Below are 24,459 nucleotides of genomic sequence, written 5' to 3' on the forward strand. Positions count from 1 at the left end.
GAAGTAGAAAGAGATATGATCATGTGTAATATGAGAGGTAGAGAAGATTTATTGATGAACCTTCCTAAGAATGAATATAGTTAGGTATTTAGTCAATTCAAACATCCCATCTAATTTGTAAAGCATTATAATTTACTTTTGAAGGAGACAAGCATGCAAAAAGGATAAGATTACATAATTAGAGATGTTTGTTTACAAATGATAAAATGATAGAAAATGAATCCGTAGGATGCTATTTTGGTAGGATATCTAAGATTGTTGCAGGAATCAAGTCATATGGTGGAATCGAGGAAGAAGATGAGGTTTTGTGGAAGATCTTGGAAAATTTGACACTACTATTCAAGAAAGTAGTACAAATGATTGAACTTTTGATACCTTGTACTGATAAGTTCACTAGGGAAAATTTTCTTTGAAGATTGGAAGTAGTAGAAGATCTTTTGAGATAATCTAGAGAATTGACAAGAGTAGTGACAACTTTTAGTGCCCTAAGTGTTTGTCCATTTCTATCAAGAAGTGGAAGCACTCATGGAGATTTTGCTAGTAGTAGAAGAACTAGATCTGATGAAGATAGAAAGATTGAAGAAGGAATAGAGCTTAATGTTGGAATTGTAATGAATTTGGTATTTATACATCTAAATGTCCTAAGAGAGAGAAAAAGTATAAGGGAAAATTTAAGCCTAGTAGACCTAGAAATTGTTTGTATGCAAATGAAGATGAGGAGCTTGATGAAAGAGTTCATAGTGAAAGTGATGATGAGATAGGATTTGTATCCATTAAATAAGATGATATTGAAATAGAAATTAGAGAGGAGAAATATCTAGTTTATAAAGTTGAAAATAAATCTAATTTGATTATAGATAGTCGATGTTCACATCACATGATTGGTGATATGAATAAGTTTGTTAAATTTAGGAATCATGATGGAGGTATTGTTAGAGTTAGTAACAATGCAACCTATCACATTACATGGATAAGATCTATTACTCTTGATGGAAAGACTAACATTGACGATGTTTACTTTGTTGATGGTTTAAAGCATAACTTATTGGGCAATTGGTGGATAAAGGTTATGAGTTACAATTTACAGAAAAGACTTGCATTATCAAAGATAAATATGGTAAGCTAATTGGAATAGCTAAAATATCCATATATAATGTATATTAGTTGAATCCCACTAAGATGACTTGTTTGGTTGTAAAAGTGGATAATAGTTGGCTATAGCATAGGAGGGTTTTTCATATAAACTTTGATAACATTGTGAAGGTTAGTAGTACATTTTTAGTTAGAGATTTTCCTAAGGTAATAAAGCTTACTAATATTGTTTGTAAAGAATGTATCTTGGCCAAATAAAAGAAGGTGTCATTTTCCATTAAAAAGTTCACCACTATAGAGAAACTAGAGATTGTTTACATAGATTTAAGTAGACCTACCAGGACAAGAGGAGAGACATTTAATGTTTTTTGTGGATGATTTCACTAGAATGATGTGGGTAGCATTTTTTAAAGAGAAATCTAAAGAATTTGAGAAGTTTAAGATATTTAATAATAGAGTTGAGAATGAATTTGGTGTTAAGATAAAAGGTTTGAGATCAGATAGAGGAGGAGAGTTTACCACTAGATAATTTAACATGTTTTGTACAAAGAATATATTGAGAGACCATTATCTTCACCCAAGACCCCTAAACAAAATGTGATTGTAGAAAGAAGAGACAAATTTTCATTAGAGGTAGCAAGAGCAATGATTTCTAAGAATGATGTATCAAAGACATTTTGGAGAGAAGTAGTCAATACAACTATATACACCATGAACATAGTACAAATAAAAAAAGGTATGAATAAGACTCCTTATGAATTATGATTTGGTCATTCACCTTCAATAAAGTATTTCAGAATTTTTGAAAGCAAGTGTTACATAAAGAGAGATGATGATTTTGGTAATTTTTGTCCAAGGAGTGACAAAGTTATGTTTCTTGGTTATTCATTGAAAAGAAAAGATTACAAATGTTTTAATCATAGAACCAAGACAATAGTTGAATGTGCAAATGTAAAAGTTAATGAAAAGTTTTGAATTAAGGAAAAGATGATGGATTACAATTTTGATGAAGAAGAAGAAAATACTTGAATTGTTAGATAGAATCTATAAGTTTTCTTTGAGACCAAGAATGATCTGCAGAATGATGTACAAATTATTGAGAAAAGAGGAGAAAGATCTAAGCCAAGAAAAGAAGTAAGAGTTGAGTTAGCAACTCCTACCTCTAATAGGAATCTAAAAAAATACTACCCTCTAGAGTAGATAATTGGAAGCAAAGACAAAGGAGTGATGACAAGAACCAAATGGGTATTCAGAAACAAGATGAACACTAATACAAGAATAATACTGTGATTAAAAAAACCAGTAAAATTTGTATATATGAGACTAAACTTAGTCACATGACTAGTAATAGTTAATATCCAATAATTTTTAACACTATTAAATTTACTACTAAACAATTTTAGTCATCTTTTTGATCATTGATTTTCATCATTGATTTAGTAGTATATTAATTAGTATATTGATTTAGTAGTAATTGATGTAGTAGTATATTTAATCATGTGGCTATTAAATTATTTAGTAGTATATTTAATTGTGTAATTAGTCACACATTTAATAGTTTATTTAGTTGTGTGGTTAGTCACATATTTAGTAGTTAATTTAATTATGTGGCTAGTCACATATTAGTAGTTGATTTAGTAGTATATTTATGTTGACATATCAATCAAGTTTGTTATTAGTGACACACACTTATTCAAATTTTGTATTGCTACCAAGCTCATTGAACAATTTATAGTGCTTGCCATATAATTTAGTAGCCACCAAATTCCATAGTTGCTACCAAGTCTTTTGGACTAATCCCAGTGGTTACTAAGAATATTCAGTTAGTGTGAAGTCCAATAGTTCAAACCATGTATTTCAGTGTTAACCAATTCCCACTTCATGTGATGCGAAGCCAGTGTTGATCGAGCTACTTTATCCTAGCCAAGCTATTCAATGTTTGTCGAGTTGCACAATATCTACCGAGTTACTAGTGTAGACTAAGTTCAAGACTACTTGAAAGTGATCAATATGGATTGAACTTCTACATCTACCAAGTCTATGATGATGCCGAGTATTGATAGTAGATGTCAAGTATCAAAACCTCATCGAGTCAGTCTTTAGAACTTGAGTATTTTCATGTGGGCCAACTTAGTAATATTTGTGTTAACTTGTGTCATGGCTGACTTTGATATTTTGTAACTTGATTGGTATATATATGTAATGTATTGTATCATATCAAATGTATGAAGAACAAGAATGAGAATGTGAATGTGAGAATATGTATTGTAATATGAATATGGATGCGAAAAGATCAAGTTATGAATGCAATAGATAAATAATTATGAAGGCCATAACAATGTAAGGAGAAGCAAAGACATATCTATCATAGAAAGGTGATCAGTACACTAAGGAATCTCCATCAACAAATTTAGTTACAAATCAAAGATCTATTGCTTCATCCTAACAGGTGAACTAGTCAAAATACTCTAACAAGGTAGACCTAATAATCTTTCATAAATCTCTTTATCAAGTGCATAATTCATTGTATGTTTGTGAATCCTCTCACAAGGTGGATCTAGTAGTCCTAATTGCTCCTAATAGGGTAGATCATCAAAAGTGATCAATATAAGCCTTAACATGCTAACTTTATATTGTAGTACTAAAGTTTGTGGGTATCATCCCCACCCTAGTATTACTTTCTATTTGGAAGGTTTCTGGGTCACCAAATCTTTATGTTCAAGTGTTATGGATGCTTTCATGTTTTTAGTTTCTCATGTATGAAATTATATCAAATGTGATGAATTAAGTGCTAATTGATTTATTGGATTAAAATTGATATTGGTAAAGTTTTAGAAGTTACTGATTCACCCCAACCCTCTCAGTAACTTAGCATAGTCTTGAATATTTCCAATAATTGGTATCAGAGCTTCATGGTTCTCAAGATAAATTTTAACAACTTGAGTAAAGATCAAGGATATGGAGATATTTAGACTTGACAAAGCTATTGACAGTGAAAAGTTGGATCTAGAAATGGCCATTGCCCAACTCAAAAAAGCTAAGGAGAAACTTTCCCAATCCCTAAAAAGAAGAAAGGAACTTCCAAATCAAATGAATGATCATCTTTACATTGAAGAAATAATTGAATACTTTCACCCTTCAAGTAGCTTAGATGAATCAAATGATGGAATCAAAGAACTCCTAGAGAAGAATGGCTCCTGCAAGAAGTAAGAAAGCTAAAAAGAGGACAATAAATTAAGTTAGTAAGGCTATGTGAAGTCTTGGAATAGAAAAACAAGATAAAAGAAGAAATGGATGGAAGGAAAAATGAAATCTAGAATGAATCCCTTCAACAAGAAGACCTTATTGATCAACTCTCCAATGCAAGTGAGGAAATCATGAGCCTAAGATTTGAAAATGAAAGAATGAGGAATGATCTGAATTCTAAAAGGAAAATCAATGAAAGAATAGAAATGATCTAAGATGTGAAAGGAACATCAATGAAAGAATAGAAATGATCTAAGATGTGAAAGGAACATCAATGAAAGATTGATGAATGACTTAAATTCTGAGAAGCAAATCAATGAGAGAATGATGAAATCTTAGGCAGACATGGATCCACTAAATGACCAAAACCTCTATAGGAAAAAAGGAAAAGAAGGAATTCAATACAAAGAAGAAGTGAATGCTCTAAACAAGGTGCTCAAAAGAATCAAAGACCTACTTGCAATCACTGTGGTAAGATAGGTCATACATTAAACAAATGTTGGAGTAACGAAAAAGCAAAATTTGATAGAAAATGCTACAATTGCAATTAGCATGGTCACAAGGCTAATGAATTCAAAGAGAAACCAAGATTTGAAAGAAACTATCCTAAATGTAAGAAGCATGGACATAAGGCATCAAAATGCAAAATAAAGACATTGAATCCTGCAGAACAAATTGTGAAAACAATATTTGGTTGGGACTACAATACTTGGTGTAGATGTCATTATTGTGGAGAATTTGGACACATTGGTATGAATTGTGTTAAAGATCATATGAGAAAAAAAGATACCACTAAAAGATGTTTCATATGTACAAAACTTGGTCATCTTGCCAAGAATTGTATGAATACTAGTAAAACTAAAGATGAGAAGAAGGTAAAGGTTAATAACATTTGAAACTAGATGAGATAACAATGGATTCCTAAATTTGCTAAGGATACTGGTTTGAGCAATGATGGTCAAGTCACTCAAGAATTGGGCGACTCTACCATTTCTAATTAAGTTCTTAAAGAAAAATTGGAACTAGGTTATCAAAGAAGACATCCAAAATAGTTCCAATTGAAAGGTGACAAAGATCCAAATCCATATACAAGATACAAAGGGATGACAGAGAAAGATCGATATTAGTTATTATTGAGTTACCTTCTCTACTGAGTAAGGTCAAGTCATAGACTCTACCGAGAAAGGTCAAGAGTAACAAAGCCATCTATAGTTATCAAGTCATGAAGAATTCATCGAGTGATCAATACAGAGTAGTGGATGACAATTCTTCAAGCATAATGTCAACTCATCTACCTTTGTATTGAGCATTAATGGAATTTTTTTTTAACAAAAGGCATGGAATTGAATTCATTTCTAACCATGAATTTTTGAGTGCTATTGCTAAGAGCTATTTTCAATGCGATCAAGTGACTTGAGTGAATTTTTTGCACAATTTTTCAAAATTCTCTTAAGCTATCAAGCAAAAATGGCATCCAACAATAGCAAGGTCAAAAGAGGGTTTGACATGTTGGTTCAAGGAGTTGAATGGGAAGTACCAAATTTTAAGCTCTCACCCATGGTTGCTGAAACACTAGACCCAAGTGAAGCTCAATCCCAAATCCCTCATAAGGTACTTGCTAATGACATTTGTACTCATTTTAAATGTGCTATTCAAGAAATTGGTACTTTTGAGATTGATGATGCCCTAGGTTAGTTATGTGTTGATGGAACCCTAAAACCTGAGCATCAACATTTGTAAGCAAAATGATTGACACATATTCCCCATATTCCCTGAGAATTTCAAATTAAATGGATTAGGTTTATCTTTAGCTAGGTACACAATGAATACCTATGGTTAGAGCAGCCAATTTTGATAATGAAGAAGATGATTCATGAAATCACTGGCCTCCCCATGCTTGCCAAAGCCAAAATAACTAAAAGCCTGGGTCAGGTAGAGTTGGAGAAGAAAACCCTAGCCAAGTGGGATGGAAAATGTATGAAAATAAGTAGTGTTACTAATGTAGAGTTGAAGTTTGGAATTCATGTTATTGCTCATAAGATGTATAGTTCAAGCTGTCTTAACAACATGTTATGTGAAGCCATGGATTTGGTGTATAAAGTGGTTAAAAACAACCTATCATATGGCCTTTTCGAGCTATTGTTGAAGTAATTTTACAAGAACATGGAAAGTATTAGAACTCAAAAGAACAACCCATGCAAATTTGGTTCACAGTTAACCTATCTATTCTTTTATATTCAAAAGTTCTTCCCTTCTAAAGGCACTATAGTCTAGAGAAAGGATGTGCCTGTACTTTACCAAATAAATTAATATATTGTAGAAATGGGTGAGAACTATGTCAAAATTATGGATAAATTCTTCAATGTGTTCAAAGAGAAAATTAACAATAGGTTTAGAATTTTGAAGAAGTTAGTTGAAGACTACAAGGATGATGTGTGCTTCATGGTGGATAGTGACAAGGTTTATATCCAGGTAGTTAAGCCTTGAGTTGTGTGGGTGACACCTCTTGGATATGAGGTGACTATTGATGAGACAAAGGACATCATTGAAGCCCTTTTCAATGAACCTGTGGATCCCAAGGCCCCTTATTTTGGAACTTATGATGAAGCTAAGGCTAGAATTGAGCTAGAAATAAAGCTCCCATAAGTGATTAACAAAGGGAAGAGAAGGATAACAAAGTTGAAATAAAGTGCACTTCAATTGTTAACCAAGGGCAAAGGTGAGGATGTGGAAGAAGTAGAGGATAAGGAAGAATCTGAGAAAGAAGAAGAACCATTGAAGAAAATGGGCAAGGTGATCATCACCAAACCTACAAAGTCATCCATTGTAGTATTCACAAGGAGATATTCAAGGAAGAAAATTGACAAAGGGGGAGGTGACATTATATTTAGTAAACCTCCACTCACCTTCCAAGAAAGATTAAAGCTATTGGAAGAAGGAGCAGGAATAACAAACTTTAAATCATTAAAATATGAGACTAGGACTGAGACTAAGAAGAAGCAAGTTGAAGACTTGGTGATAAGCAAAATGGGTAAGTAGAAGTACTCACTAGACCAGATTGCTTCTCAAATCTCAAATGAATTACTAGAGAAGTTAAAATGAAGATGGGACTTTGCTATGCAAACAACCAAACACATACATGCAAAAACCCTGAGGTAGTTACTATCGAGCATATCATATGCTGAGGTGAAAGAATCATTAAAGAAAAATAAATAAAAATAGACTCTAAGGTTTAATACATGTTTGGTTTTGATCAAGGACATTGAGCATGTTGTTAGAAATGTACAAACACTTGGAAGAATATCTATTTGTTACATAAACCAAGTGATTTCCTAGTTAATGTAAAGGATGAAGAAGAAGAAGAAGACGAGGAGAAAGATGAGGAAGAAAATGTTGAAGAAGTGACTCACTTTGATAATGAAGAAGATGAAGAGGAATAAGGTCCAAAAGCTACTGAGGAAGCAAAGGAAGAAGATGAGGAGACTAAGCTAGTTAAGATAGCTACAGTAGTCATTGCCTCACTTCCTTACTCCCTAAGTAAACCATTGACTATATCAAGTATGGAAGTGGCTTTAACAAGTTTGGTTGTGACTACTACTGATACATCAAATGTCCAATCACTCTTTGCCCCAACTCAACTCAGTATATCATTAACACAAGTGACTTCCACTTCATCCATCAAGTTACAGACTCCTTCATCTACTAAGTTGAGTTCATTAGTCTTCACTTCTCTAATTTTGGCTACTTCAATTTTGAATACATTAGTGGTACGCTCTCTAGTTTTGTCTACTTTAGTTTTGGGTACTACAATTTTGACTTCATCAATTTTGGACTCTTCAAGTATTCTATAAGTATTCCATTAGTTAGTACAATATTATTTTTTAGTGCAATTCTAAGTATATCTACTATTCTTTCCATCCTAGATACAAAAGCAATAAGTGCAAGGACAGTTGAGCCTAAGGTTCAACCAAGTACAAAATTTTTGGGGAAAGGAAAGGAGATAGAGAAAGATATAGATTTAGATGAGGAAATTGTAATTCCCAAATGGGATATTTATAATCTTACTCTAGACCAAATGCACACATTTGGTGAACACCTTCAGAAAAAGGCTAAATAGAAAAAAACTAAGAGAGGAGAGAGACAGAGAGTATTAGATTATAGAATATGCCAAGAATATTTTGACTAAGGCAATAGGAATTGTGGTTGATTCTTCTCAACCTATTTTGTATCAGCTAGCTGAAGCAATCTAGAAATTCAATGAGGACACCAAGGGACAAGATAAGCTATTTGAAAAGGCTGAAAAAATAAATTTGACAATAAGGTGTTGGAGCACATTGCTAAGAAAATAGTCATTTATCAAGTTAAGCTTTCAACAATTTTGGCCAATCTTGAGGTGTCCTATTCAAATGTGTCATCACTTTTTTGGAAACTATGTGATGTCCTAGAGTATACAAAGGAAATAAAGGAGAAATTGTCAAAAATTGATATAAATATTAAAGCAAGTGCTCAATATCTACAACTTGACCCTGGTTCAAGCTTTGGAAATTTCAAGAACATCAGATTTTTGTTAGACATGCAAGCTAAATTGTTAAGAGAAGAAGCAAGGATCCGCTCAACATTGATTGATATATAAAATATGATCCTTCTAGTCATGGATTCTATGTAGAAACACATTTTATATTCTAAGACTTTGATCCATGATAACAACTTCTTTTCTATAGACCACATGATTGAACTATCAACAGAAGTGCAAATTGCAATTCATACACGCAAGGTCTTGCAAGAAAATTAGGATAAAATCTTGGCAATCGCCCTCAAGGTACATTCTAAATTCTTATCTCATTTTGGTGCCTTTATGTAAATATATTCAAATAAATCTTTGGCATTACTGTCAAAAAGGGGGAGAAAAGTTACGTTAGAGAAATGTTATATATGGGAGATATGGGAGAAAAGTTATAGAGAGACACATAGTACAGAGGGAGAAATTTGCTATGGTGGAGAACTACTATGTATATACCTTACAAAGATCAACTTTGAAAAATCTCAAAAATATAGTATACTCTATCGAGCTAGTATCACATGGTGATGAATACAAGGTATTAAATTTTTGGCTTAATAAGTGTTTTTGTCACTAATGCCAAAGGGGATATTGTTGACATATCAGTCAAGTTTGTTATTAGTGACACACACTTATTTAGATTCTATATTTCTACCAAGCTCATTGAACAATTTACAGTGCTTGCCATGTAATTTAGTAGCCACCGAGTTCCATAGTTGCTACTAAGTGTTTTAGACTAATCATAGTGGTTATCAATTAGATTCAAATAGTGTGAAGTCTAGTAGTTCAAACTATGCATTTTAGTGTTAACCAAGTTCATAGTTCATGTGATGTGAAGCCAATGTTGACTGAGCTACTTTATGCTAGCCAAGCTATTCAGTATTGATAAGTAGAAGATTGTTAAGAATGCTCAGGTTGGAGTAGTATTGGGATGGGTGACCTCCCAGGAAGTCCCGTTGCTTCACCCCTATGAGCATCACCTAGATCCAATGAGTGCTAAGTGTTCCATTTATTCTCATGAGAGATGGATTCATGTTGAATCACTACTCATGAAACATGGGTCAATGATTTTGACTCAAAAATCACACAGTTAAATCTTGATAGCAATATCACTATTCAATATTGGTTGAGTTGCATAATATCTACTAAGTCACTAGTGTAGATTGAGTTCAAGATTACTTGAAAGTGATCAATATGGATTGAGCTTCTATGTCTATTGAGTGCATGACAATGCCAAGTATTGATAGTAGATGCCAAGTATCAGAACCTCATCGAGTCAATCTTCAAAACTTGAGTATTTTCATGTGGGCCAACTTAGTAATATTTGTGTTAACTTGTGTCATGGCTGACTTTGATATTTTATAATTTGATTGGTATATATATGTAATATATTGTATCATATCAAATGTATAAAGAACAAGAATGAGAATGTGAATGTGACCATATGTATTGTAATGTGAATATGGATGTGAAAATTTCAAGTTATGAATGCAATAGATAAAGAATTACAAAGGCCATAACAATATAAGGAGAAACAAAGACATATCTATCACAAAAAGCTCATCAGTACACTAAGGAATCTCAATCAACAAATTTAGTTGCAAATTAGAGATCTACTACTTCATCCTAATAGGTGAACCAATCAAAATCCTCTAACAAGGTAGACCTAACAGTCTTTCATAAATCTCTTTACCGAGTGCATACTTCATTGTATGTTTGTAAATCCTCTCACAAGGTAGATATAGTAGTCCTAATTGCTCATAATAGGGTAGATCATTAGAAGTGATCAATATAAGCCTTAATAGGCCAACTGTATGCTACAATACTAAAGTTTTTGGGTATCATTCCCATCTCAGTTTTTCTTTCTATTTGGAAGGTTTCTGGGTCACCAAATCTTTGTGTTCAAGTGTTATGGATGCTTTCATGTTTTTAGTTTCTCATGTATGTAATTAGATCAAATGTGATGAAGTAGGTGCTAATTGATTTATTGGATTAAAATTGATATTAGTAAAGTTTTAGAAGTTATTGATTCACCCCTCCCCTCTTAGTAACTTAGCATAGTCTTGAATATTTCCAACAATTTAATGGTGTGGTTAGTCACATATTTAATATTTGATTTAGTTGTGTGGTTAGTTACATATTTAGTAGTTGATTTAGTAGTATATTTAAATGTTTGGTTAGTCACATATTTAGCAGTTGATTTAATCATGTGGCTAGTCACACATTTAGTAGTTGATTTAATTATATATATTCAACTATGTGGTTAGACACAATTAGTAGTTAATTTAGTAAAATTAAATTAGACATATGGTAATAATTTATTAATACCACAAATTTAATAATGTAAAATATCACAACCTTAAACTCAATTTACAAAAACTCATTTTCATTGTTGATTATCATTTGGAGACAAGAGCCTGATATGTGCTTGGAAACACGAGCCTATTTTTAGATTTCTACTAACCCCATAGCTATTTTATTCAATCTTTCAGGTATTTTAATTATATATATATAGTTTTTTGCTTAATAATTTTGTCAATTTATTACCTTTTTTTCATGATTAATAGTTTTATATATGTGAAATTATAGATTTGCATTGTAAATAATTTTTTTGTATGGATTATTATTCAATTATATTTAGATTATTCTTAATTTAAAATCTTTGCAAATTAAAATCATCCCTTTTTTTATAGTTAAATGTTCATTTAAATTTTTATTTTGTAGATGTTCATATAAAAATCATTATTTTAGATGTTTCGATGTATTTAATTTATATGACACATCATTAAAGTCAAACTGATCGATGATTAGATATATGCATCAGATGTTTAGATTGTTTAAACATGTATTTACATTGATGTTTTAGATTTATTTCAACTGAATAGTAATTGTAAATTAGTTTGTTTTAAATATTAAATTTTAACCAAACTTTATGTTTAGGATTTGTATAAAACCTATACTTGAACCTACACTTTACACTTAAATACATGTTTATGAAATATTTTTCTAACTCTAATATATTAACTTATTACCCTATTTGTATCCCTAATTAAACTATATAATCCAAATCTTAGGTAACTATAATCCCTAGAATTGAACTATAATCCTAATTCAGCTCTAGCCATTATCTTAAACCATAACTATTTAATTCACTTTTTGACCTTAAATATAACTAGTTCATATTTCACTCTACTTGAACCATAACCATATTCTATCCTTAAGTCTAGTAAAAATTATGCTTCAACCATAAGAGAAATACAACTATATAACTCAATCCTAATTTGAATGCTAACCATAATCCAATCTTAACTAGAGCAATAGTAACAATGACCTTAATATATACATCCTAACTAAACCCTACATAATGCATAAACTAAAACCCTTACTTCAATCCTAAATCTAACTCTAAACCATAAATTTCTAGCTCTAGATAATAAGTTAAGTTTCAAATCTTATATTCCTAACCCTACCATATATATACTAAATTCTAAACATATTTGTAAACCATGATGTTAGCTACCCATACCCATACCCTAACACTAAACCTAACCAATTTTTATGAACTCATACCCTAAAATATTATTTCTAAAACTTAACCATGTAACCCTAATCTTGTAGTTTAAGGTGATGTATGTATGTTTGAATTGAATGCAAGTTTAATATTTTATGTCAGTATTAAATTTATAAATTGGTAAGTATTGCACTCTCTCAATTATTGACATATGTTCACATGTGTGAATTGAAAACATTATATCAAAAAGTAAAGTTAACATTTATTTTAATTAAAAATAAATAAATCAATCTTTATGTATTAAAATAAATTCTAAATGATATATCAAATAGTAAATTAAGGGAATTTGCGTGATCATGGTGTGCCAAAAAGTGGCGATGTGAAAAAAGTGGAGTTTCAAAATGTCTAAAAGCATTTCAAAATCCTCTCTAAATTTTTTCCACCCCTCCTGATACCAAGGCAAAAAGGTTGGGCCAAACCTTATTGAGTATTCAATCCATTATCGGGTACCTAATATCATATCGAGTACCTGATATCATATCAGGTATCCGATATGAGATCAGATACCCAAAACTTGCAACATGGAATTTAAGAAATACATTGAGAGATTTTTTTCTCATTTTCAGTTTGAGTTTGGTTTGTTTTGGTCATTTTTGGTATAGGATATAGGAATGGGTATTATATAGAGTAACGAGTATCAAATATAGTTAACATTTTTGTTGTATTTTTAAATTATTTTTAATGAATTTTAATTTAAATTGGTTATTTTAAATAGAAATTATTTAAAGTTAGGTTTTTTTAATAGAAATTATGGTTTGCAATTTAATAGGTGTTGGAATGATTTTCACCTAACCCAAAAATTTTGAAATACCTTGTGAAAATCAAAATGAACTATGTCTAGACTGCTTAAGGTTTTTGAAAATATTCATCTATCTCATGAACAAACCCTAGCAATGTTCATGTCATGAATTTTTTTGCAATATTCATAAGTTGACATGTTTGAAAGATATATGAAAAATAAATTTTCTTATATGTAGATATCCCTAAGTTCTTTTTATTTTCTATATCTTGCCTCTAACATATTTTCATATTGCAACCTTGCAAAATTATCTTGAGCACATTATCACTACTTAATATTCACTAACTACATGTAGGGTTGCGAGGATGCAAAGTGGTTTATCAATGGTCAGTGTGTTTTCATAGCTATTAGTGCTAGCATGTTAGTTAACAATGTGAAGAGGAAAAATAATGGATGGTCCATGATCATAGGTGTTTGAAGGCTTAAGGCATTTTAAGTTGTGAACACATGAATAGTCATCAAAGTAGTTGATCACATGATCGTACAAAGTCAAGACTAACCTAAGGTCAAAGAAGTGAAGTGGTGAAGGATTTGGATCAAATTTTCATGAGGGTTAGTGGTTGAGTTAAGGATTATGTTACAAACTTGTAAAATCATGTTAGAGTAGTTGATATTCATGGTTAGCACAATATCGCAGCTTATACTTGGTAGTTACAGAAAGAAGGTGCAAGGTTGAAAAACTGTAAGGATAGCTTTGTTCACATGGTCACAACCAAGGATAGAGAGAAAGAATAAATTACAATGAAAGTGAGAAATAGTTAGTTGGATGGGTATCACCAGATCACAATAGTTAATACTAGATTAAGTAAAGTAGGTGTGATGGTGTGAAGAAAGTAATCACTTGGTCACAAGGTTTAACCTACAATTAAGAAATGGACCCATGAAGTTGTGAAATATGGTTTGTTCCAAGGTTTCTTGAGTTAAATTATGGCTACAAGTTAAGGATGCAAGGTTGTGAAAAAAGAGAAAAGGTGGGAGATCCAAAAAATTAGAAGGCGACATGTGGTATGCAATCTAAGACTAGTCATATGGTTGATAGTCTATGAAAGTGGAATTGTGATTTTATGCAATTTAAGATCATAAGGCTTAAGATGGAGAACCTTTGATTTTATGAGATTTCATATACTTGGGATGCAAAAATTTGATGAGTTATGATCTTACGCTCATCATATGATTAAAGGTTTGAAGTCATATAGTTTTGATGCTATGTTGGTCATGAGATCATGAGATCATAAGATCATGAAGATATAAAGTGAAAGGATTATGGAGAGTTTAGATCTTATGATAAATGGAGAATGATACATCATAAAGGATTTCAAGTAGACGTCTAAAGATACAAAAAGAAGTAGATCATAAGATCTCAAGGGCTAACTAATGAGCTTTTGTAGTTATGATTAAACAACAATTGTATGATCTTATAGATGAATGCTAAGGATTCTAAAGCTAAGACAAAAGGGGAGATGAGTGGCTAGTGTAAGATTGTAAGGATAGTTTGAAGGGTTTTTGAAGCTACAAAGTATGCTATAGTCATGAGATCATAAGACTTGAAATGATGAAACCCAGTGCTACTCAAGGCAGTTATTGTGAGATCATGAGATAAGAAAAGAAAAAGTTTGATCATGTAATATGGTTGTTATCATACTATTGTGAGTGACTTAAAAGGGATTCCTTGAAGTTACAAAAATAAGGTGATCATGTGATCGTAAAGGCCAATTTCCAATCTTACAAAGATACAAAGGGTTTGTTTTTAAAGTGAATCAATAGAAAAGAGCATAGGTCAGTACTAAACAACCATGTAAGCTACACAAAAACATGGAAATATAATTTTGTGAAGAAAGAGATAGAGATCGTATTTTCAAAGAAAAGTAAGGCAGTGGAAAATCAAATAAAATTAGATACTTTGAGCAACACATCAAGAAAGAAGAAAATATTTTTAATGTAGTCACGGATATCAAGGCTTTGCAGGAAGAAAGTAGTTAGAGAATTTAATGATCAAAGGAATTAAAAGACAAATAGAATTAAGTTGAAGACTCTTGCAATAATTTCCTACTACTAGCTTTGCAACTACTTCCTCTATCTTATCCAAATATAGAGAATGTTTGTAGTGTAAATTTGTAGAAATATCTTTCTATTTGTAGATATTTGACATGTTTCCTCCTCTCATTTGTATCTTATTACAACCCTTCTCTATATAAATATTTCTAGGATTAGGAGGAAAGGGTTCCAGTTTTGTTGGGTCGAGAGTCTCCCTAGCTGTTGTGATACCAATAAAGGGGTTCTAGTCTTTACTACTATGATCACAAGGATGACTCCAATTTTATTGTTGTGATACCACCCACTCTCAAAAAAATTCTTTGTTATGAACAAAAATTGCAGTTTTTTTTTAGCATTTAGATTATGTAGTCATCCATTGTGTTTTCTCTAAGTTTTTACATACACTTGATGTATAAGTTTAAAGGAAATTAATACAAAGTTCTGTTAAAAGTTTCAATTTGAAATTTGTCTACTCTTTATGGGTTTGTAATTTTTTGTTGATATATTTACAAAGTGCATATTGTCCAATTGCATCTTGGCTTTGAAGTTGTATGTCATTGTATATATTGTTGTTGGGTCAAGGATTTGAGTAAACTTCTTGATATGTATTGAAAAAATTACAAGGATCATAGAAGGATTTGATAAGTATGAATTTCAATTTGAGGATAGATGTTTATTTGCAAGGTGAATGGATAGATCAAATATCTGAATATATGAGTATGTTCTGGGTATCTATGTGTATGTTTTGACTTAGTTTATCCCCAATGGATAAGGGACTAATCAGCTTGGAGATTGCAAGTTTTTTTTGTTCACACCTAGGGTTTCTTGATAAATAAACATCATTAGTCAAAGTCTTTTCCCTTTAAATGTTGAAGAGCTGAAAAGATTTACCCTCACTTAGTTTATCAAATTCATAGGTAATGTTATTAGATATTTCATGTCAATCAAATTCATAGGTAATGTTATTAGATATTTCATGTCTATGATTTTTTGTATAAGAACAGAAGATTCAAGGGTTTTTATTTGTTATATAGATTTAGTTATATGCTTTGAGACTAGTACCCTATAAAGAATCTGAGGTCCACCTACCTAGGTCTTGTAGAGCTTGAAGAAGAAGAAGGGTTATAGCCTTATAGTTGGCCTTGATGTTTGAATAGATACATTGAACATGGGAATTTACTTCCCCTAGGTGTATGTTTTCTTATTAATGAGTTATTCAAAAATTATTAATTTAAAAGCCAACAATAGGTATGGCTAGCCCAAGTGATGACACTGAGCAAGGAAACAATGTTCCCTATAACTCTCCACCAAATGATTTGGTACCCCCTTACAACCATCCACCAAATGATCCCCCACCCCCTCAAAAACCTCCTTGAATTGAAGATTTGATGTATGAAAATCTCACCAAACTAAGGGTTTTGCAAACCACATATAATAATATACTTGCATTGGCTCCCATGTAATCCATGTTAAACACCATAGTAGATAATATTCAAACACTTACCAATGAAAAAAAAATTGCTTTAATTGGCATGAGAAAATGCATTCCATGTTTGATGATGGGTTGGAATAAGATGAGGTTGTGACCCTAAACATAACTAAATATGGTATAGTTAATCTTTTTGTGGACCCAAAGACTAGTAAAACATTAGAACACAAAAAGCCCAAATTATCAATTAAATGGTACACAAATGAGGTTATGCATATGAAGTTTTGAGATCATTGGTGGATGGCTTTTGACAAACCTCCACACAAGAATTTAGAGGTGCCATTCTATTTTATTAAAAAAAATATATGTCAAATATATGTTACACCTCAAGGTGAACTACTGGAGCATGAGGCCCAACATGGGTGTAGGAGGAGGAGCTCCTCAGGATAGATGCTTTTTCTAGTGGAAGAAAGTTGACACCCCCCCCCTACTGATGTCTCTCCCTTTCTCTAGAGCAACATCTTGATATCATTATAGAGGCTAGCTCTCAAACTATTAGAGCCATCCATAGATTGAGTAGCCTATTGATATCCCAAGCTAGGTCAATGTTGCCTCTCGTGTTGATGATGCTGGTGTGAGATCATCAATGGCAAGCTCATCAGATGTTTGTGTGACCCATACTTGCATAACATCCAATATTATTTGTCTACATCCCATAGGTGATATTTTTGAGTATCTGTTTGTATTTGAGGAGGAGGATACACCAAACACACATATAGAGGCTACACACACTAATGTGAGAGAGGAGGGGCATGTAGAGGCATGGAATCCTTTTGTATGAGTATGTGTATACATTTTTTAAAAAAATAGAATATGTGATTTAAAGTTAGTCTTTATAACAGAGTAATTTTAACCCATATTGACTTATACATGTATGTGATCTTCATACATGTATGCCATGCTATCAGCTATTTTATTTGGCATTGAGACATATATGGTACATTATGTTGTGTTATCATTATTTTTCTATTTGATATTGGAACATATATGGTTTCTAATCTTTCTTTTCTCTTGCAGGTATCACTTGTCAATGGCAAGCAGAGTGTAGGGGGTGAGGTTGGCAAGGGAAAGGTAATTAGGTTCTTTTAAAGTGATTAAATATCAATAAATTCTTGTAAAATATTTTTTTTGATGAAATTTAATTACATTATTTATTTTATTAGGTATGGCTACTGGTGATGGGTCTAGGAAGATGTGACATCACAGATTCTCTAGCATTTCCATTCGCAACAAGAGCCCCATCATATGTATAAGTATCATTTATTTGTTATTTTCCTTATTTTCATAAAAAAATTTAAAACTAATTTTGATGATATTAACAACTTGGCTTATATATCTCATAGGAAACACCTAATATATAAGAGGTTGGATGCCAAAGTTTTGTATCTTTTCTCATGCAACCATTATATCTAGAGGAGGAGTCGACAAAGGTAAGTTGTAGTTTGAATTCTTGATTATATGTTATAAATTTAGTATGCTATGAATTATAATGTTATAGTTTAAGTTGTAGATCCTTTTGATAAACATACTTGAACATATACAAGCCACAATCAACCAGGTTCCAAGCATCTTGACATATGAGGGGATTCTTGACTGGTGCAAGAAGTTTACAAGAGAAGTATTTATGATGAAATTTAATAACATAATTCTTCATTAAAAAAAAGATCATTATGAATTTGATTAATTCTATGTTAGATACATAGATGCATATACATTTAGTAGTCTAACTTTGGGTTTTCCTTTTTTATTTATGTAAGAGGCATTCGATCGACCTAGTTTAGTGAAGAGGCTACATTTTGGTGATCCACCAGTAGTATATGATAGCATAGTTTTCATAGGATGCATTATGAGATATTTTGAGATGGCATATGCCACATTGTATACAGAAACATTAATATTATACACATTTTGATGGCATGATCAACCACATTTTGTATATGGATCTATGTATTTATATATATATATATTTGCATAATTTTTCTCTGTATACATGAACTTTGATATATATTTGTGCAATTTATTTATGGATACATGTATTTTGATATATGTTTTTTTCATTTATGTGCACAATGATATGCATATTAATTTAGTATATTATTTTTTAATTTATTGTGGATCATGTGTATTCACCTAGATCCAATGAGTGCTAAGTGTTCCATTTATTCTCATGAGAGATGGATTCATGTTGAATCACTACTCAAGAAACATGGGTCAATGAATTTCACTCAAAAATCACATAGTTAAATTCTGATAGCAATATCATGATTTGACTAACTATGGAAATTATCTCCTACTTATGAATTGAGAGCTTAACGGGTTATCTAATGAATGGTTCATAAGGCACAACACTTGGTGAAGGTTTTACAAATGGAGTTGCAAGCTTTGGGTTTAACCATGGAGGAAACTTCATAGTTAAGCATGCTTAGGTTGGAGCAATATTGGGATGGGTGACCTCCTAGGAAGTCCTAGTGCTTCACCCCTATGAGCATCACCTAGATCCAATGAATTAGCTTGTAATTCTTGAAATCATGAACTGATTGATTTGAGGACACATATTTGTATCCTAAATATGTCACCAAGTTAGCAACGAAAAGTATTACATAATAGATCCAAACCAATCCAAAAAGTATCACAATGTCTCTTTCCAAACAACCAAAATACCAATATCTAATCAATAATCCATAACTCAATTTATAATGCTAACCTTTACAAATTGACATGATCCAATGAGTGCTAAGTGTTCTATTTATTCTCATGAGAGATGGATTCATGTTGAATCACTACTCATGAAACAATGGTCAATGAGTTTGACTCAAAAATCACACAGTTAAATCCTGATAGCAATATCATGATCATGTGTATTGTTCATGTTTATGGAACATCATTCATTTTGATCATGTTTGTTATACTATATTCAAATGCTATAATTTTTTAAGAACATTTTAACAACCTTTATTATTAAATTTTGATGAAATGTTTAATTTATAATCATATCATATATGTTTAATTTGAAATGATCTCTGCAATCCTATAGGATGTGTAAAGTTAGCCAAATCCATGGCCAATTTGGTCTTAGGAGCCCATATTTGGTGTTACAAGATATTTTAGTATGTACTAGTCACAAACATTATTAGGGCTTTATGGGAAAAATAGGGGTGTCACTAGGTTATTGTAGACCTTGGCATGACCATCTTGTAGCATTCAAAGTTTCACTGATAGCCCCCACAAATCTTTAAGTTATGACCCTTGAAAGATCGACCTCCAAATGCACTTAGAGAACCTTGGAGACTCTTTAGTATGAGGTGGCCATGAATGTTGGAGGCTCTTTAGGGGCCATAATGAGGGTGTTACTAGGGTTCACTCACCCATCTAGAGCTAATGGAACTAATCATTCGATGCCAAGATCAACGATTTCAAAGTTACACAATGATGCATCTATGAAATGAGGCACACTGAAAGTTTTGGCATGACCATCTTGTAGCATTTTATGTTTCACCAATAGTCCTTATGAGCTCTGAGTTACAACCCTCAAAAGATCAACCTCCAAATGCACTTAGAGCACCTTGGAGACTCTTCAATAAATGATGGAGGCCCTTTGCAACTAAAAAAATGGTGTCACTAGGGTTCATCTTCCCATCTAGAGCTAATGGACTTGATTATTCAATGCCAAGATCAATGGTTTCAAAGTTACACAATGATGCACCTATGAACTAAGGCACACTAAAAGTTTTGGCATCATATGATATTGTTGTGCCAAATTTGAATGAAATGTGATCTCTTCAAAATGAGATAGTTATTATAGGCCTCAACATGATCATCTTGTAGCATTTGACTTCTCACCTATAGCCCTTACGAGCTCTGAGTTATAGACCTTAGAAGATTGACCTCCAAATGCACTTAGAGCACCTTGGAGACTCTTTGGTATAGGGTAGCTATGAATGATGGAGGATCTATGTAGTCAAAACAAGGTTGTCACTAGGGTTCACTTGCCCATCCAAAGCTAATGGAACTAATGATTCAATGCCAAGATTACTAGTTTCAAAATTATGCAATGATGCACTTATGAACTGAGGCATACTACAAGTTTTGGCATTGTGTGAGATCATTGTTCCAAATCCAAATGGAATGTGATCTCTCTAAAATGAGATAGGTTATTATAGGAATCAACATGATCATCCTATAGCATTCAATGTTTCATCGATAGCCCTTACGAACTCTGAGTTACGACCCTTGGAAGATCGACCTTTAAACACGCTTAGAGCACCTCAAAGACTCTTCAATATGGGGTGGCCACAAAATATGGAGGTTCTTTGTGGTCAAAAAAAGGGTTTCACTAGGGCTCAACTTCCCATTTTGAGCTAATGGTGCTGACAATTAGATGCCAAGATTAGCAGTTTCAAAGTTACATAGTGATGCACCTATGAATTGAGGCGCACTGCAAGTTTTGGCATCGAGTGAGATCACTATGTTGAATCCAAATTAAATGTGATCTCTCCAAATAGGTTATTTTGTGCCTCAACATTGCCATCCTTTAGCATTCAATATTTAATTGATAGTCTCCATGAGCTCTAAGCTACGACCCTCAAAAGATCGACCTCCAAACGAATTTAGAACACCTTGGAGACTCTTTGGAATGAGGTGGCCATGAAAGTTGGAGGCTCTTTGTGGTTAGAAAAAGGATTTGTCTAGGTTTCACCCATCCATTTGGAGCTAATGACACTAAAAATTTGATGCCAAGATCAATGGTCGCAAAGTTATGCAATGATGCACCTATGAACTGAGGCACATTGCAAGTTTTGCATTGAGCGAGATCATTGTGCCAAATCCTAATAGAATGCGATCTCTTTGAAATGTGATAGGTAATTATAGGCATTAGTATTATCATCCTATATCATTTTAAATTTCATTGATATTCCTTATGAGCTCCAAGTTAGGACCCTCAAAAGATTGACCTCCAAACACACTTAGAGCACCTTAAAGACTCTTCGGTATAGGGTGGCCATGAATGTTGGATTCTCTCCATGGATAGAAAAATGGTGTCACTAGGGTTAGTATTAAGTAAAATAATTATTTTTTAGCTCCCTCAATTTTTTGGCATTGGGCATAGTGCAAGTTTTGTGTTAGTATTAATTAAAATCATCATTTTTTAGGTCCCTTCACATAAATTACATTATGTAAAACCATATTTTTTTCTTACATTAAATCAAAAAGCTTACATTTAAAATTCTCAATTGTTTCATCATTATTACATCAATACACAACTACCAAAAATCATAGTGTCAAAAATTCTACTGTAAAAAATCGTAGTGTCAAAAATAGAATAGATTTTTCTGCATTTTTCTCCTTATTTAGTTTTTATCTCCATGCATGACTACTCTTCATGATGTACCTATATTATAATATCATAAAAAAATATTAGTAAATAATTGTATTAAACAAGATAATCATTAGTTCATCAAATCATTATGAACAAAATAACATAAGAAGAAAATATACCTAATCGATTGTTCTTGTAGGGTCCTCTCTCTATTAAAGGGTCTCTAATAAGGCTTCATGATGAGCATTAGTAATATTAAAAATTTCTTTTACTTTTGGTCTTGATAATTCAAAAAATTCATATTTTTTACTATGATAAGATGTGAATATATGAGAATTGTTTTTTGCTTCTGATAGTCTTTGAATGCAAGAATTCCATTCCTTCTAAGCATTTATGTTTGCAACCATGTTCTAGAAACAACAAATGAACCAATAGGATATGTGAATCCATCATCATCTGTGATTGATTGTGAAAGCTTTTTTTTGCCTCTTACATAATATGATAATGAATAATCTGATTTGTCATCATTCCCTTGTGGTGCAACCAATGCAAAGACATGTCCTTGTTAAAGATCTGATATATGGTTATGCTCAAGTGAACTTTCCATGTCATCATTTTTGATAGACCATATGATAGAAAATGGAGTAAGATAATGTGGAGCCCATGTTTCCACCCACTTAATTGAATCACAATGATCCCAATCACACTAAAAACAACTAGAACAAAAGAAATCTAGCTGTCTTATCCAAATGGTCTATGTACTAGAATCAAAGCTCTAGAAAGAATGCATTTTTGATGAGTCTTTAACAATAGCACAATATGATCTATCACATATGGACCCTTCCTCAACTAACCAAAAGAACCTATGTACTACTGAATCAAGAGTCCCCCCTTGTGATAATGTTGAACTACACCAATCAATAATGCTACAAGCATCAAGAAGCTCTTCTCCTAAAATATTCAATTGCTTCTTAACTAGAGCTTTCTTCACACATGCCCTTGCTCCATCATGTTCCCCTTTCCCATGGACGAACTCAAGAAAACTCCAAATATGAGGCACCCCCTCTCTACATGCATCCTACACAACCAATAAAAGATGTGAGCATTCCTGAAATGATTGGTGCAATTATCTGACCAAATGATATGTCTATCCATAGAAATGTCATGATCCTATAATAAATCAAAATAATTCTCAAAATAATGTTGTACAAACTCATGAGAGTGAGATCTATCATCACACATGTAAAAATGGTACTCTCTAATAATATTTTGATTATCTTTTGCACTATTAGGGGCATGTCTATATGTTATGTAGACAAAATAACAATATGAATGGAGTTGTATTATGAGGCTATAATGTGTATTTCTCTGTAAATTCAACAAGTGATATAATAGTGCCAATAGGAAAAGTCTCCTTACACATTCTAAATCGTTGATCCAACCATTGAGACTTGTGACTATACCTCTTAAATAAAACTAGCACACTGATTTTTTTTGCATCTAATTCACATCTAGAGCCCTCACCTCGATTCTTCAATGTGTATTTCACCATTTCAAATACCATTTTTTAAACTTTTATCCTCCCAAGATTTTTTTCACACCCCTCATTTTGGGGCTACACTATATATTTCTCTATAAAGTCAACAAGTGATATAATAGTGCCAATAGGAAAAGTCTCCTTACACATTCTAAATTGTTGTTCTAACCACTAAGACCTGTGACTATACCTCTTAAATAAAACTAGCACACTGATTCACATCTAGAGGCCTCACTTTGATTCTTCAATGTGTATTTCACCATTTCAAATACCATTTTTATTTACTATTTTCCTCCCAAGATCTTGTTTGCACCCCTTATGGAAACATGTGTCAAACTTGGATAAGCCACCACATTTTGAACACTTCTCATTTAAGAAAGCATTTCTATAAAAGAAATAACCATCAACTCTAGGACATAAAAATTGATCTAGCAAGTCTCCTGATGATTTTGGAAGCCCACTAGCACCACAATTCTCCAACATTTCTTTACTATGAAAAGTAGAACAGATGGAGGGTAATAGTTCATGGTGCATATAAAACTCCACATGATATTTGCAATATTTATTTCTAATTTTAAGTGGCACACATTAAAATGGCTTCAAGGATTCAAAATTCCTTTGTGATATATGCAATATTGGATCACTCTCTCTAAATTATTTGAACAACATAGTTTGACTTACCTCCAAAAAATGTTTAAGATGTGGCATGTAGTCTTTGATGTCAATTATTAACTTTAACATATTTTTAGTATTGGCTGATACTCTTGAGATATAGTGCCAAAACTATGTAATTTCTTGCTTCACATCATTAGATAA

The sequence above is a fragment of the Cupressus sempervirens genome, chromosome 11 (assembly GCF_028749045.1).
Source record: "Cupressus sempervirens isolate cs-2001-9-10 chromosome 11, ASM2874904v1, whole genome shotgun sequence".
Taxonomy (NCBI): Eukaryota; Viridiplantae; Streptophyta; class Pinopsida; order Cupressales; family Cupressaceae; genus Cupressus; species Cupressus sempervirens.